At 45.8% G+C, this 16,989-nt stretch overlaps 1 long non-coding RNA gene across 1 annotated transcript; it reads right to left on the reverse strand.

Moving 5' to 3' along the window:
* Positions 1-727: 727 nt before the first annotated feature.
* LOC141579130 (uncharacterized) lies at positions 728-12,822 on the reverse strand. Its single transcript, XR_012510203.1, has 2 exons — positions 9,886-12,822; positions 728-3,850 (listed from the first exon to the last, which is right to left on the reverse strand). It is a non-coding gene; the product is annotated as an uncharacterized LOC141579130 (long non-coding RNA).
* Between the last annotated feature and the right edge of the window lie 4,167 nt (positions 12,823-16,989).

The raw sequence follows: 16,989 nt of genomic DNA on the forward strand, positions 1-16,989 counted from the left end.
GGAGGGGAGGGCGGTTTCCTGCTTTGGATTGCAGCCCATTCTCCACCTTCTGTGCAGGGGGAGGAGAAGGCTGGTGGTGATTGAAAGCTGCAGAGGATTCTCTGCTGTGCATCTGTTACTGAGTGCTGTGTGTCAGGCACTGGGCTAGATCCTAGAGATTCACCAGTAAAAAGAAACAGGTACAGTACTATAGAGAGCCCAGAAGTAAATCCACACATATAAGGTCAACTAATATTTTTTGTTGAGATAAAACTGACATATAACATTAGATTAGTCTCCAGTGCGCAACATAATAATTTGATATTTGTGTATACTGTGAAGTTTAGTCACCATCCATATGGTCAACTAATCTTTTGACAAGTGCGCCAAGGATGCACAATGCGAAAAAGATAGTCTCTTCAATAAACGGTGTTGGGAAAATTGGATATTTACATGCAAAAGAATGAAATTGGACCCTGTCTTATACCATACTTAAAAATTAACTCGAAATGGATTAAAGACTTAAATTAAAGACCTGAAACCATAAAACTCCTAGACGAAAGAAGAGGAAAAACATCTCCTTGACATTGGTCTTGGAAATGATTTAGATATGACACCAAAGAGACAGGCAACAAAAGCAAGAATATACAAATGGGACTACATCAAGGTAAAAAGCTTCTGAATAGCAAAAGAAACAACAAAATGAAAAGGCAACCTCTAGAATGGGAGAAAATATTTGCAAAGCATATATCTGATTAAGAGTTTAATATCCAAAATATATAAGGAGTTCATACAACTCAATAGCAAACAAAAACAAAAACAAAAAACGAACAAACAAAAAACCCCAAACCACAAATAACCCAACTGAAAAATGGGCAAAGGACCTGAATAGACAATTTCCCAAAGAAGACATACAAATGGCCAATAAGTACATGATAGGTGTTCAACATCATTAATCATCAGGGCAATGCAATCAAAATCACAATGTGATATCACTTCACACCTGTCACAATGGCTACTGTCATAAAGACAAGAGGCAAGTGTTGGTGAGGGTGTGAGGAAGAAGAAACTTTTGTGCACTGTTAGAATGTAAATTGGTGCAGGCACTATGGAAAACAATATGGAGACTCCTCAAAACATTAAAAATAGAGCTACTCTACAATCCACTAATCTCACTACTGGGTATCTTATCTCACACAAAAGTATGGTAACTATGTGAGGTGATGGATGTGCTAAGTAGCTTTGTGTGGTAGTCATCTCACAGTGTATACATATATCAAATCATCATGTGGTACACCCTGAAAAAGAAAAAGGACTAGATACAGAAGCTCACAGTCCAGCTGGAGAATCCCACATTAATCAGACACTCTCTCACATTAACTCTTTTATTTTTAATTGAAATATAATCAGTTTACAATGTGTCAATTTCTGGCACAGACATAGTAAACTCTTATTTATAAGCTGGTGTGTTATGAAGGAAAAGCAACTGGTATTAGGAGAGTTTTAATAGGAAGCCTGACCTATTTTGGGGGTTTTGAGGGGCTGAGATCTGAAGGCTGAAACTCAACAGGTAAAACCAGGTTATCAGGTAAAAGGGGGTAAGGTGATGATGGGATGTTCTACGCAGAGGGAATAGCATGGAAACAGTTCCTGGCTGCATGGAAACTCCATCTGGGTTACAGGAACAGCCTTCTTACCCATGGAAGTCACCCAGTATGTAACTCCTACTGAACTCCTACCTGTCACTCAAAGACCATTACAAAAGTTGCCTCATTTTAAAATTTATTTTTCTTTACTTAATTCTTACTGAAGTATAGTTGATTTACAATGTTGTGTTAACTTTAGTTATACATATATATTCTTTTTCATTATAGGTTATTACAAGCTATTGAATATCATTCCCTGTGCTATACCATAGGACCTTGCTGTTTATCTGTTTTATATATAGAAGTGTGTACCTGCTATGATGCTAACCTCAAACCCTGAAGTCAGCAAAAATTAGTCCCAGACTGGAACTTCTCTTATCCACCTGATAGAACACCATGAAGACCCTTTGCTTTGAATCTGAGAGGCAGTATATGGCTATGGAGCCAGGCTTTCTGAGTTTAAACCTGACTCAACTATTAACTTTCTGTGTGACCTTGGACAAGCTGCTTAGCATCCCTGTATTTCAGTTTTGCCATCTGTAAAATGGACATAGTGATAGTACCTTTCTCGTAGGCTTGACGGGAGGGTTGGGAGAGCTCACACACGCAAGGTGCCTAGTTCAGTGCCTGGCACGTAGTGAAACCCCACCAACTGTAACCTATTCTAATTAGTTCTGAGCATGTCTGAATCCTTCTGAGTTTTGCCTAAGTGCTCAGAGCAGGCTAGAGTCCAATCAGGAAGTCTACTCATATCTCTTAACACCTGGTCCAGTGTTCATCCTGGAATTTCAAACTGCGACCATCACAGTGCCCCTTGAACTTTACTCATATTTGAATGACCAAGGAATCTTATTAAAATGAAGGGTTGATTCAGTTAGTCTGAGGTGGGACCTAAGCGTTTGTATTTCTAATAAGCTCCCAGGTGATACCCCTAGAGCTGATCTGTGGGGCACACTGTGAATAGTGAGGGTCTATGACAACCTCAGTGAATTCTCTGAGGCTACCTGAATCTTTAGGAGAGAGACAGGAGCCTATGCAAGGAGGAGGGATTCGCTCTAAAACACGTGCCCCTGGGTACCATATGGCACAGTCTGCTGCCCTCTCTTCGTCTGGCCCAGGGCCCCACCTGGGGTAGTTGGTCAGTGTGAGGGAAATGTCATCAGGCCACCATTAGTGGTCCAGTTGGTAAGGACTGTTATCTGTCAGGGGAAGGGGCAGAGAAAGGGAGAGACAGAATTTCGGCTAGCAAGCTGGAAGCTTATAGGAGCTGATATTGAACTGAACTCTTGAGCCTGAAATCTGTAGAGCAGGCCAGCAGGCTGGAAACTCTGGTAGGATTTCTTGCATCAGAATCCCTCCTTCTCCCTGGAAAACTGTAGTTTTTGCTTTTAAGGCCTTCAGTTGATTGGATGAATCTCTCCTGCATTAATGAGGATAGTCTGCTTTACTTAAAGTCAACTGATTGTAAATGTTCATCAAACCTGGAAAGTAGCATCACTGCAAAACCTAGACTAGCATTTGACAGACAGCTGGGCACCAGCAGAGCCGCCACCAGATTCCAACGAGGGCGGCCTGTTGCATGTCTTCAGACCCTCCCCACCATCTCACAGTGTGAAACCCACTTCTATTCTGGGGTAAAACCTCTGTGGTTTGAGGGGCGGCATCACAGTTGAGAGTTGCCTGTGACTATGGTTTGTGCTCTGTTATACCCGACTGGGACTTGGTCGACCAACTTTTTGGCACTGGAGCCCGAGTTTCTTAGTGAAAAACAGGAAAGTCACTCCAATTCAAATAGCACTTGTCTCACATTGCCAAGCTCTGGGTTGAGAATTCAGATCCTGTTTACGTGGAGCCATACCACCAGGTTGTAAGCAGTGGGCAGTTCCTTCCAGGGGGTCCTGGAGAGCTGCTGAGACCCCTGCTGTGGCCGTGACCAATTGTGGCCACAGAGCAGAGATGAACAAATGCCCTGCAGTCCTCAGGCACATTCCCGGCGAGTAAACACCATGCTAGGGGAAGGCTGTAACAGGCTTAGAACACAGGAAACTTATTGTTCCACAGTTCTGGAGGCTGGAAGTCTGCAGTCAAAGTGTTGGCAAGGTCGTGCTCCCTCTGAAACCTGTAGGAGAAGGATCTTTCCCTGCCTCTTCAGAGCTTTTTGGAGCCTCGATGTTCCTTGACTTGTGCCAAAGCCCCCTGGCCTGTGGCACTTCGTTATGGCAGCCCTAGGAAATTAACACAGAGGCTTTTAATTTTTTAGTTTTTAAATATCAACTAGTCATCACTTCATTCCTCTGCGTTGCTCTGTCTGCTCTCCTGGGTGTGCAATGAAGATCCCGTAAGCCAGGGCGTAGCCTTTGGGAGCACCCTTGTGACTGGGGTGGGGCAGGGCGTTTAGAGAGTAAATCCTCCTTCCTTTCAGGAATGTGACAGTGCCCCATGAAGTCACAGAGAAGCTAAAATCTTAATGTAGAAAAGGCAGGTTGCTTGTCCCCTTTCCTAACCCTTATGAATCTGACCAGGCATTTTCAGTGGCCAACCATATATTAACAAATGCTGATTCTCTAAATTTGGAGTTTGTGATTGTAGGTAGGGGAGGCGCTCTTCATATTCATGTCCAGGTAAATTCATAGCACGGAGGTGAGCAGCAGGGCTCTGGGGCCAAACTGCTGGAATTTGGATCCTGCAGGCTGCGTGGTTTGGGGTAGGTTGCCTGGTCCAGGGGGCCTCCACCTGTTGGTGTGCATGGGAATCACCCACAGGCCTTGTTGCAATTCCTTGCTGGCCCTGCCCCGAGGGCTTCTGACTCAGTAGGTCTGGGATGGGGCCTGAGAATGTTCTCTTCTTACAAGTTCCCAGGTGATGTTAACGCTGCTGGGCCAGCGACCACACTCTGAGAACTACGAGCCTAGTTTCTCTAAGCCTCTGTTTTCCCATCACTAAAATGGGGTCCATGATGTTCCTAAATTATAGAGTTCTTGTGAGGATTGAGGTGATGGATGATAAGCACTTAGCACACGCAAGGCACAGAGCTCGGTAAATTTCAGTGCTCACTTGCTGTAATTAACACAAATTGAAGCCCTCTTCTGTGCTTGGCTGACTAAGTCACCCTGAGATGAAGGGAAAACGTACACGAGAAGGAAGAATATGAGGATGTTTCAGAGTCAGGGAACACGCAAAGATAATTCCAGACGGGTTACCTCCTCTTGGGGCTTTCAGAGGGGTTCATTATCCTCCTGAAACTAAGGCATATCTGTTGCTATGCCGAGGATGCTTCTCCTAAACTTTGGGCCCTCGATGAGGCCTTTGGTAGAGTTGGGAATAGAAAAGAGGTTGGGTCTCACCTCCAGGCTCATCGAGCAGAGACCCCAGACTGTCGTGCTTGGGAGCTGGGGAGCACGGCGCTGCCCAGGCCTGCAGCTGGCAGCCTCTGCTTCTCCACACGCGGCCTTGCCCATCCGTTCAGAAAGCATGCCATGTTCTGCGCCCTTTCCCACACTCCCAGCCGAAGACAGTGATTGTCTTGGTGTTCAAGCGTCAAATGCTGTAGCCTTTCAGAAGCCTCTGCGTGTTTGCCCTGTGTCTCCTCCAGTCTGGGCTGAGCACAGAGAAATGGACTGTTCATGGGTTGGCCTTCCTAACTCAATATGACATCCTGGCACTGAGTCTTCTCATTAGCTTGGTTCTGGGGATTCCAGCTTCAGAAGCAAGACAGTTTATGCCGATAAATAAGGCTTTGTCTCTGGGATTCTGGCCCCGTCAGAAGGCTGGGAGCTCTGGTTGGGAGGTGCTGGCTAAGGTGCTTGGAGCGTATCCAAATTCACATTTTCCAGGATGGTGGAGAATAGTTAATGATTACAGAGCTCTGAAAATGTATATGCTGGTTTCTTTCCAACACCACTTAAAAACACTAAATTACCGAGAGGAGGTAATTTCTGGTTTTGTTTGGCTTTTGTGGTAGTTGAACTTTGAGGGTAGAACTGGAGTCCTCTTTCTGCGTGTGTATTGGTGAAAGCTCCCTCTGTCAACACAGTGAGCTCTTCTCGAGCACTTACTCGTGCAAAGTAAAAATGGGAGGGGCAGGAAGAAAAGGTAAGACTCTTCCAGTTTCTCTGGAGAGCGATGTACCCGACTGAAGAGGTTGTGACATAAAGGTACTGAGAAAGGCAGCTGACATTGGAGGGAGAACGTGTCAAGACATCTTGGTTTCTGTTTCTGTGATTTAAAGTTTTTCTTTGCTCCGAACATGAATCTTTCCCCTTAACTACTACCTGCCATAGGTCTGCCTGAATATCTTGGAAAATATTTCAAGAAAGCTCCTAGTGGTATCTTTTTGAAGCAAATTGTCTCTGAGTTACCCACTCTCCCTACCTGCCTACTCCCCTAGATCCTCGTTTCACTGCACAAACAGATTCACCATGTAAGTTAATGGGGAGACATTCGTTTTCTTGCCTGCTTATTTGTGGATTTTTCCTCTCTGGTACTTCCACCCGAATGGGTTTTAGCTGAACAGTTATTTGTTGTCTCTCCCACTAGAATGTGCAACTCTTGTGGGTCAGGATTTTTTCAGATAGTCGGGCTTGGCAGCCAAATTGAAAAAGGCCAAAATGAAATCATGGGGGCCATTGTATGGCATATCAATCACTAAGTCCTAATAGACTAGAACTTGGGTTTGCATTCTGAAGCGAAACGTTTTGTTTAGTGCAAATAAAAAGCAGGCCTGTTTTTTAGCTGTACACTGTGGGAAGTCATCTCATAACTTTTCTTCTCTGCTGTTTTACGAGATAATGCTGGCTAGAAATATCTTTCTAAATACCAGGCTTACCAAATTGAAACACAGTATTTGCCATACAACCCAGCAATCGTGTTCTTAGGTATTTACCAAAATGGGTTGAAAACTTGTTGAAGACACACATGCAAACATTTACAGCAGCCCTATTTATTACTGCCTCAAATTGGAAGCAACCAAGATGCCCTTCAATAGATGAATGGATAAACAGTCAGACAGATCTCCCTACGCCTCAGTTAGAGGAGAAATCCAGCATCAGTCACTAGCGGGGCTCCCCCTCATCCTGTCCATTGGATTGTACAAGATTCCTAGTTCTGGGAAAATGTGGGAGGCACTGGGCTGTAACCCATGGCGGTTCCATTGCTGCACTGTTTGCTTCCCAGTGCTGCTGCTGTCTGGTCCCATGACCTTCATTTGCCCGAGCTGACTTCTTGGAATGGACTGCCAACTGTTCTGGTCTTACTCCAACTTGCAAATCTTAAGCCTTCCACTGACCACAGGGGCCCTATCCACAGCTTAAGGCCAAGGTGCTTAGTGTTCAGCCTCCAGAGCCATCTGGCTGTCACCTCCCATCCAAGGTCAGGCCTCTTTGGGACCCTACATGGGAACAGTGTATACAACCCTGCCTTTCAGATACTGCCCACTCCTCTTTCTACCATTCTCTTTCTCCAGGAAATTTCCTTGCCTTTCCCTCAAGAGTCTGCCACCATCTTGTTTCAGCCTGGTCTGTATCTCAATACAGCTGGGCTTTAGAAAACAAAAACCCCTAAGCTCTCCCTTGGAGAACCTCAGATCTCCCGGAGTAAAGGGAGACTGGAGACTGCAATAAGGGAAAAATGCTTTTCTTTCTTTCCTGGAGAACCTCTGTGAGACATTTCCCAGGGCGGCTGTCCTGCCGCACCATAAGTGGTACCACTAAGGAATTTAGCTCTTTTTATTTTGAAAACAAAGCCACTTCTCATGAACTAAATATCAGTTCCTTTCAGACCGCAGGCCCTGGGTAAGGTGACATGCCTCACCATACCATGCCTCCATTGACAGCGGGGTCTCATCCACCGGGGGGTAATTCCAAAGACAGTACAAAAGATTAAAAGCTTACATGGCTAAAATTCCCCAAGACTCTGCATTAGGAAAGTAGCCCTTTGCAGAATTTCACTTAGGCTGCCTTAGAGGTCTTATTTTCTGGTTTGGGTACATCACTCTTTCTCTGGATGAGCACCAGATGAGTTGGTTGGTCTGCTTTTGGAGCTCATCATGCAGGAAAACACCTACCTTTAAACACAGCAACCACTCAGTGTCATCTGAGGCTCCCTCTAAGAGAGAGGGGACCTAGTCTCCGGAGGGACAGACGACCTGCCACCTCTATTGATAAGTAGGGGCATGTGCTCCAGGAGTTCAATGACTGATGGAGCCAATGGCACCGCTGAAGGGTTCTCTCTCTTCTTCTTTCGTCCTCCTTTTCTCTGTCTCCATCTCCACTCTCCCAAGTGCGTTTAGCTGGCTTGGGATGTGAAAGGACTCCACTGTGCTATAAACTCTCGCCTGCTCTGCGCCGGGCCCTGGGCGGGTCAGACAAGCCTCGCTTATCAGTCTCCCTCCCTCTCTCTGACCTTCCTGTTGGCTGCTATCTTGGACTGTCCTTTGGTGGCTCTTGCTGGGTTTTTTTGAATCCAGAACTTGACTGTCTACTTTTCACTCAGCCTACAATGGGCTTGGTGATCAGTTCTGACTTTGGGTAACCTGACTTTGGCCCAGGCCCTGTTTGGGGCCATGACAACAGCCGGAAAGACTGCACTCTGCAGTTATGTAACAGATCTGTCTGTCCCAGTCTCCTGGCCCATTCTCACCAGCCTTTTTAATCTTTTATTAATTTAAATTTTAATTTTTTCTGAGGTACTATTTGACTTATTAAAGGAAAATCAGCTGCTATTTTCATATTAAATGATTTTATTTTATCCCATTCTCAAGGCCTTGGACGGCCAAGAACTGTCAGATAACTTTCATTGCTGGGTTTGTATAGGCAGTGCGGGATAAACTGTGAACTATTTGTACAAATCCTAGCAATTTTCTGTCTATAACTAGATGTTTAGAAATTGTTTTGCAAGTGGGGTGATTGACCATAAAGCCAGAAAGGCCTGACTCAGTTATTAACATACGATGTGGTCTAAGGGTTTAAGCTAAACTCACTTTTTACAAAGGTATTAGGACTTAAGTCCCTTGCCTCTTGCTTCCTTCTCCTTTCTCCCTCACTTGGGAATCCACAACCACGGTCACATCTGGTTACATCCACCTGTCTGCCTGGGGCGGGTTCCTATTCCTGTGAGTGGAGGAGAGCCCAGGAGCCTGCTCACACACAGGTCATTCTCCTCCGCAGGTGGGTCCTCGTGCTGCCTGGGATCGTATTTCCCTCCTTCGTTCTCTCTCCCATCCGCCTACAGCTAGTGCAGACTTTATGTTCCTCCACCGACAACCTTCCTCCTTCATCCTTGTTCAGCCTAGAACTTGGCTTCTGACTTCACTGCAGGAAATGAAGTGATCTCTGCATCTCTGTCTGTGCACCCTGCCTTCTCTCTCGTTGCTGTGAATAAAGAGCTCACGCACCCGGCAGAGGCCAGCAGCCATCCCCTCACACCTGCTGGAAGGGACTGCTCTGGTGACTCTCCCCGCCTCACCCTGTCATCATTAATCATTCACTGTAGGCTAGCTACCCCCACCGCTGCTCCATGTCTTTCCTTTATGGGCCAGACTCCTTGAAAGGGCTGCCTGGACTTGCTGTCTGCCCTCCCTCCCCTCCCATTCCCCTTAAGCTCACTCCAATCACCCTCCCCACTCCACAAAATAGTTTTCCCTTTTCAAAGATAGAACCACCTTCCATATATTTCCTACAAGATCCTGCCTCAGGATGAGCCCTTCTCAGCTGAGCACAATTTCTGAGGTCCTTTCTCAGTGATCTTCCCAGAGTTGTAAGCAGTACACTGACTGGTGAGATGCTCATCGCTTCTAAGGTGATGACAGTGGGGAAAAAAAGACTGCATCAAGACAGAGAAATATTGGCTCTGCCTCTAACTGTGTGACCCAGCACAAATTCTTTAGCTTCTCTGAACATCTCTTAAGACCCCACTATAAAATGGAATTGTATTGCCTTCCTTGGAGGTTACTGTGAGGAACAGAGTTATACAAAAGCTGGTGGTACACATGGATGGAGCAACTGTTAGCTCTTCCAAAACCTTAGGATGACTTCATTCAGTTGGGCTAAGGGCTCTGTGGGACCGCTCCTCCTACCTGGTACTCTTGAAGCAATTTCTTCTCTTCCTTTGTTAGAGCTGAACCTGCTCTGCTCTAGACTGAGGTCAAGCATACACCTGGGCTCAGCCCCTACTCTGCCACCCACTTGATGTGAGACTTGGGGGAGCCTTTGGTCTCTCTCAGCTGCAGTTTTCTCATTTGTGCAATGAGAGAAACAATACCTACCCGTCATCATCATTGGGAGAGTTAGAAGTGAAGTATGTAAAGTGAGGCTTGGGTCAAATCTTTTCACCTGCTATCCAGGGCACACCTCTCTCCTCTCAGATCATAAGTTCTTTGTGGGCAGAGACATGGCTGAGTCACTCCTGGCCCAGCAGCCAGTGATGAGAAAACAAACAATTCTTCTCTCTCTGGTTCTCAGGAGACTTGGCTTGAAGTTTAGCAATTTAAAAGAAAAACAATTTAAAAGAGAAACAATCTCAGAATAGGCTCCTACAGCATTAAATACAGCAACTTTCAAATGGGTCACGATGGAAAAAACAAAAATCTCAACTACGTTATATAAAGGAAGGCTCATAGGACTTGGTTCGCATAAGGAAAATCCTCTGGCAAGTTGTACCAGGAATTTCAAACTGAAGACAAATACATTCACAGTGAAACTATTACATATGATTTGCCAAAGGAATTTTTTAAACAAAAACCCCAGAGTTTTAAAGAAAACCACCATGATCATAGCATCCCTGTAAATGTCATGCTGGGACTCAGTTTCCCTTTTTCCAAAGTCTGAGGGCTGGGTTAGTCCATGGGGCCTCATAAGCTTTGGTAACATATTTGAATTTTCCTCTAACCATAGGGAGAAACCACCAGTGTTTTAAGCAGGGGTAGGCCATGATCTGATTTATGTTTTTCAAAGCGCAGACTTTTCCTCGCTTTTCCCCTGCTGCCCTCCGCCCCTTCTCTGTGCTGCCTTTTGTGCTTTAGCTCACATCACCTTTTCCTTCCGCAGGGTCCCTTCCCCCTCCAGCCTTCGGCAATTGCTCTTTTCTCCGCGCCCACAGCACTTGCTGGGAGGCTACTCACACTCTGCCCTGCGACCCGCATGCTATTATTACCTTCCACATATGTTAGTCAATTAATTCATTCAGCAAGCATGTTTTGAACAGCTGCTGCATGTTAGGCACTGTGCTAAGTGCCAGGGGCGGGGAGGTGATTAGGACAGGTCTCTGCTCCCCAGTAGCCCAGAGTCTAGGGGACGTGGGGACAGCTATATAAACAAATCACTGGAGGCTTAGGTGGTAAGCCCAGTGATATGCGTGGCAGGGTTTTACTCAATCCAAGATAAGGGGCTTCTAACCAGTGGGGTGGGGGACTCGGGTAGGCTGGGGAGGGCTAGGGTGAGACTTCCTGCATGAGAAGAAGTTAGACTGGCACTGAGGGTGAAGGGATAGGGTGCAGGGGCTGGGGTAAGCCAAGGACGGGGAAGAAACAGAATGGTGAGAAACTGCAGCATCTAGTTAATGGAAGGCTGAGAAGAGTTGGGGACGAGGCCAGAAAAACACGACATGAAGCCAACAACACAATGCCCAGGACGCCTGTCTTCTGCTGGGGAGTTCCTGCAGCAGAACTGGCAAATGCCTATGTGGGCTTCACTTACTTCTTCACTGAAATGCCCGGCTAGGGGGTAGCACAGGGAGCCAAACTGACAAGGTCTTTGCCCTCAGAGGCTGTAGAAGACCAGCTGGTGACCAAGCCAGTAATACAGGGGGATAAGTACTACATACTGTAGGAAAGAGCCCTGGCCCAACCTCAGGGCCCAGGGAAGGCTTCCTGGAGGTGGTGTCTTGGTCAGTACCTCTGGAAGTTGGGCTTTACAGGGTTGAAGGTGTAGGGAGTGAGGAAGGAGTGTGCAGAGGGAGGCCATGATGGCCCGCTTTCCCCTGCGCCCCTCAGGCTTCTAGGCCCAGGAAACCAAGCTGCGGGCCCAGGCTGGGGCAAGGGGATGGAAAGGAGGCTGGAAATGGCCTGCGGAGAATTGCTGGCTGTTCTGTGGTCTTCCTGGCTGTCTCCTGGCACATAGGCCTGTTTTGCAAATGCAGCAAGTTAGGTCAAATATGTGGGATTTGGCCCTGGCTCAGCCAACCCAACTCACTGAGCAAATAGCAAAATATTTTTTTCTCTTTTCTTCCTAAACGAGATCTTCTCTGGGTGCATAATTTATAGAACTCCAGCGAACTGCAGTTTGGCTTGCTTCCCAAGACAGGAAGACATCTCCTCAGATTTTCCACGCACCCTCCCCATACTGCTGGCCGCAGACCAAGACTTCCCAGCCAGGCGGGGGCAGGGATGCTGCTGTTCTGGAGAAACAGATGTCCCACCGCCCAGAGGCAGCGTGGGCTGTGATTTTAAAGGTAGCTACAGCAGTGGTGCAGGGGGGTCTTCCATTCAGGAGTGGGAGGGTGGAAATCGGTGTGTGGTGGGGGCAGGGCAGGAAACCGTGCGGACAGCGGCGTTGCTGGGTATACGCTGGGACCAGCAGACCCAGGAATAGTGCATCAGTGTTTACAAACCACCTTCTCATCCAGTTTGAGTCTCCCAACAACTACATGAGGGCAGACACATATAATTCCTATTCCCGTATCGCTGATGAATTGCTCAGAGAGTGAACAGGGAACTTGTAATTAGCCTGACCAAGTTAGAATCCCACCTCTTCCACTGAGTGACCTTGGGAAAGTGGCAAAACCTCTTGCAGCCTCATCTGTCTGGTAGGGACAACGGTAGCCCTTCCCCTGAGGGGTTGTGCTGAGGGTTAAATGAGATACTGCAGGTGAGGAGCCCACGCCATGCCTGGCCCCAGCAGATGCTCTCTTGTTTTAATTCTAATGGCTGGAGAGGTTACCTGACTCCTGTGAGCACTTCTGGGACTGTGGTCCAGGTGTTCTGATCCCCAGCATGGCCCTTTATGTTGCCTGTCACCCGTGTGCCCTCCAGGCCAGCCCATCCCAGAGCAGACGCTGCAGGCTTTCCCTGAGCGGTCCCCGCTCAGAGATCTTGGCTGAGAGCTGAGTGGTCCTTAAGCCCAGTAGATCAGTTCTGAAGTCCAAATGCCTGCTGTGCTCTGTGGGAGCAAATAGCTCTAGAAACTGCATAGCTCATGAAACTTAAGCCTCAGAACATGAGCCCTAGCTCACAATCAGCCTGTTTCCTCTTATAGTCAAGGGAGAGCATCCAAACCCACGGCTTCATTTATCATTGTCATTGCTGCTCGGAAAGGTCAGCGAGCATTCCTCTCAGTCGCTTGCGGCCCCTTGGCTCTGAGCCGTGATTCCGACTTACAGGCGTTGAGCCTTGCACGCAGTAGGCATTCGTGAACGTTTGCAGGTCAGGTCGTGCCCCTTACTAGGGGCTGGAGGTCTGTGTCATCACAGCATAGGTGAAAACAGCATTTTGTCGTCCAGGCCAGCTCGATGGCTCCTGAAATACAGACCTGGGTTGTTTCCCCAAGGAAAATTTTACAATGTTTTGTAACTGTACTCTCTGCCTGGCACCCTCTTCCCCCAAGGCTGGCTCCTTGTTCAATTCTCAGACTAAACGTGGCTTTCAAAAGGGCCTTGTCTGACCATCCCAACAAAGGCTACCCTCTCTGCCCCACCCAAGGCCCTGTCAATCTCTTCATCTCTCTTAATTTCTTTCATGGTATTCCTCACTGCCCAGACTGATTTGTTTATTGTCTCTGTGACTAGAATGGCTCCATTGAGAGCAGGACCAAGTCTGTCTTGTTCATTGTGGTGTCTCCAGCGCTTGGCTCTCCAGGAGCTCGATAGTTACTTCTGTAACGGGTAAATGAAACAAGCTGCAGATTGTGGGGTCCAATGTCTTCATCTTGCAGAAAAGAAAAGTGAGGCCAAGCAGGGTAAAGATGCCTGATGTCAGTTCGCTTGCTTCAGACATCCCTGCCGTGAGCTTTCCCCCAGTAATTTCTTCCTTATTTCTCAAAGATCTCTAGAACCAACCTATGATAATGGTCTGCCTTTCTATCTAGGAAGGAGGACCATTTCCTGTTTCTGAAAAAATATCTGATGTGCACTCCAATAAACTAAAGGACAGTTTGCTCACTTGGGCTGAAAAATGGAAAACACACAGAAGCACATACAAACACCCTGAAAAGAAATTCAAATGGGCTAACATAGCAGGGGGTAAGGAATGATTATATAACACGACATCATCCTGTTGGGTGTCAGCTAGCCAGGGACACACCATAAATGCCTCATATTTATGGATGTCAGAGGAGACATTTCCCCCTAGAGGGGATTGTGAAGGAAGAACAGGAGGCTCATGAATGGTCCACGTGGACGGCTGGCAGCTTCCTCACTGAGTAATTCTAGGATTAATTCTGAAGAGGCAGGTAAAAAGTCCAGCTCAACACTGCTCAGTCAGGGGTAGTTCTGTTATCATCCCTGAAAATGGATCATTCTAGCTGAGAACTCACTTGCTTCTGCATTTCACTGACTCCCGCTGGTTTTCTCATATTTATCCCAGGGGAGATGAGGAGATGACTCACACTAAGCAGCAAAATGAGCCAGTGTGCTAGCTCAGGTAAAAGGTTATGCACAGCGGTAAGGAACTAATAATAATGATTATTATAACAGCCACTACTTCATTTATGTTATGCTTTCTGTGTCCCAGGCAATGTGCTAAGAGCTTAGTTGTATTATCTCATTCAATCATATAAGGTTGGAGCCATTTTTGTCCTGCTTAACACATAGGAAACAACCACTCAATCCTAGGAGGAAGAACTATTTTTATTCCTATTTTGGAAATGGAAAAAAAAAAAAAAGACATTTGGAGAGGTCGAGTGGCTTGCCCAAGTTTCAGGTGGTAAGGGACACAGCAAGAATTCCAACTGTGGCATACGGTCTGAGAGCAAAAGTGATATAAAGTGCACAAAGTGATATGGTTGGGGAGAGGCAAGATAGGGGGAGGGGATTAAGAGGTACAAACTATGTATAAAGTAAATAAGCTACAAGGATATATTGTACAACACAGGGAAAATAGCCAATATTTTACAATAACTATAAATGGACTATAATCTTTACAAATTGTGAATCACTATGTTGTCCACCTGAAACATATATTGTACATCAACTATACCTCAGTTAAAACAAATGATCTAGCGATATAGGAGGCTGGAAGTGATGGCTAAGGTAAATTAGAGGTGGTAGGGTTTTGGTAACTGGCAGTTGCTCATGGTGTCTCTGTCCTCTTGCTTTTAGTGATTGACTATAACACATATCTACCAAGAATTCCCAGGGTGCATTGTTATAAATTAAGGAAAGTGGGTTTTAAAAGAAAACACTGGAAGTGGAGTAAATGACTCTCATAGTCATGACAATCCAATGAAGTAAATTTCCAAGCACTGAGCATCCTGTGCCCTCAGCACACCACCTTGCCCCTAAAACACTCAGATTGCATTTTATTTGTCTTTAAGTGAGAAATTATATGTTAAAGCACCAGGCTGAGACCTTGCCCAGTGCCTGGTACAAAGTAGGCACTTGATTGATGGATATTCTCTTCTTATCTTTATTTCCCTACTGCTTCTCACAGTACTTAGCACATAGTAGGTGCTTAAAACACATTTTGTTTTGACTAGCAAGCACATATTACTTAATAAAAACTAATATTTATTGAGGCTCCATACTAAGCATTTTCAGGCACTATCACTTCTGGCCCTTACACTCATTCAAAGAGGTCAGAGAGGTTAACCCCTCCATTTAAAAATAAGGTTCCTTTATGAGATGAGAAAACAGACTTCCAGAGTTTAAATACTTTCCGAAGGACACTGAGCTATTAAGCAGGTAAGTGGCAGAGCCAGGGGTTTGAATGAATGGGGACTCAGACTCTCCTCTCCTAGTTCCCACAGTGACCAAGGAGGATGAATATCTGTCACTCTCTAAGTGTGAGCCATAGCTCAAAGCCTGACATTCTTAGAAATCTTATCTCTTTCAAAAAATCCATACCATCCTCCCTTTCTAATATACCCATTGTTAATTCAACCTCAGTTAATGTTTTAAACTATTGACCACTTTCATTACTTAACTCGCCTTCTTCCCCAACCTTCATATTATCTGATGCTTCAGAAAGAGGCATCATGTTTGCTTTGTGACTTCATTCTCCTGGCAGGTAAGAATGTGTCTCCAAGGGTACAACATGCTCTGGGTTGAGAAGAATTCTGGAGGAATCTGTTAAGTTTCCTGGGAGAAGTGATTTGTGAATTAGAATTTAATGGGCTGGCAGAGGGAGTCTGGTACCTGGATTTTAAAGCTCTTCTTCCACCCATTCCCCCCACCCAAATCCTTCTTCAATTTATCCCTAAATCCTTCTTCGCTTTATCCTCCAGTAGAGTGGAGGCTCGATATAAGAGTTCAGAATATATAGTAGGTCCAAAGTGGGAAATGAATGAATGACTGGGTGGGTGGGTGAGGTCTGGTTAGTGATGGGCATCAGCATTCGCTTAGAAAGGCCAATGACTTGAGAGAGGCGAAGGGGGACATTTATGTTATAAAGGGCTCCCTGGAGAAGGAGGCTACAGTCACAAAAGACACCACAGCCTTATCACCTTCATGAATCCTTTCTAGCCCTTCTTAGGCTATTTTGATGCTGCTGTGACTCTAAATGCCAGTCAGTTTGGGAGCATCTTCTGCCACTACCACTAGACACTCATAATCAGTTGGGATGTTAACTTGGAGTGCTTCATAGATCTTCTAGTGCATTCTTCCCATTTTACAGAGAAGGAAAGTAAGGCACAGAGAGGGAAACTTAATAACCAAGATTACATGGTTTGGTAGAACTTTTCATTGCCTATCCAACAGCCATTTCCTGCTTTGTTCCTTCCTAGCAGAACCCCAGTTTTGTTTGATATTGGGTAGCCATGGTTCCAGGGATGACCTTACCTATCCTTCTGTCCCCAGAGAATGAATCTTGATTAGTTTGAGCCAATCATAAGAATTCTACCCTCTTTGTCAGTGACTGGTTTGAGGATGAGTGTGTGGTGCAGTTCTAACCAACATGAGGGAAGCCTGTTGAGGGGGATTTTGGGAAAGTTTTCCTCCATCTTAAAGAGCAATGATAGTAAAGGCTATAGTCTTAGTCTCTATGGCTTTGGAGTTTGTTGGATGAGGACAGGATGCTTGGACTAATTGCAACCAAGAAGGCTCATATTATGGGAGAAAATATTTGCAAATGATGAGACTGACAAGAGCTTAATTTCCAGAATATATAAATAGCTCATACAACTTAATAACAAAGAAATTAACAGCCCATTCCAAAAATGGG

Source organism: Camelus bactrianus, chromosome 11, assembly GCF_048773025.1.
Source record: "Camelus bactrianus isolate YW-2024 breed Bactrian camel chromosome 11, ASM4877302v1, whole genome shotgun sequence".
Lineage (NCBI taxonomy): Eukaryota > Metazoa > Chordata > Mammalia > Artiodactyla > Camelidae > Camelus > Camelus bactrianus.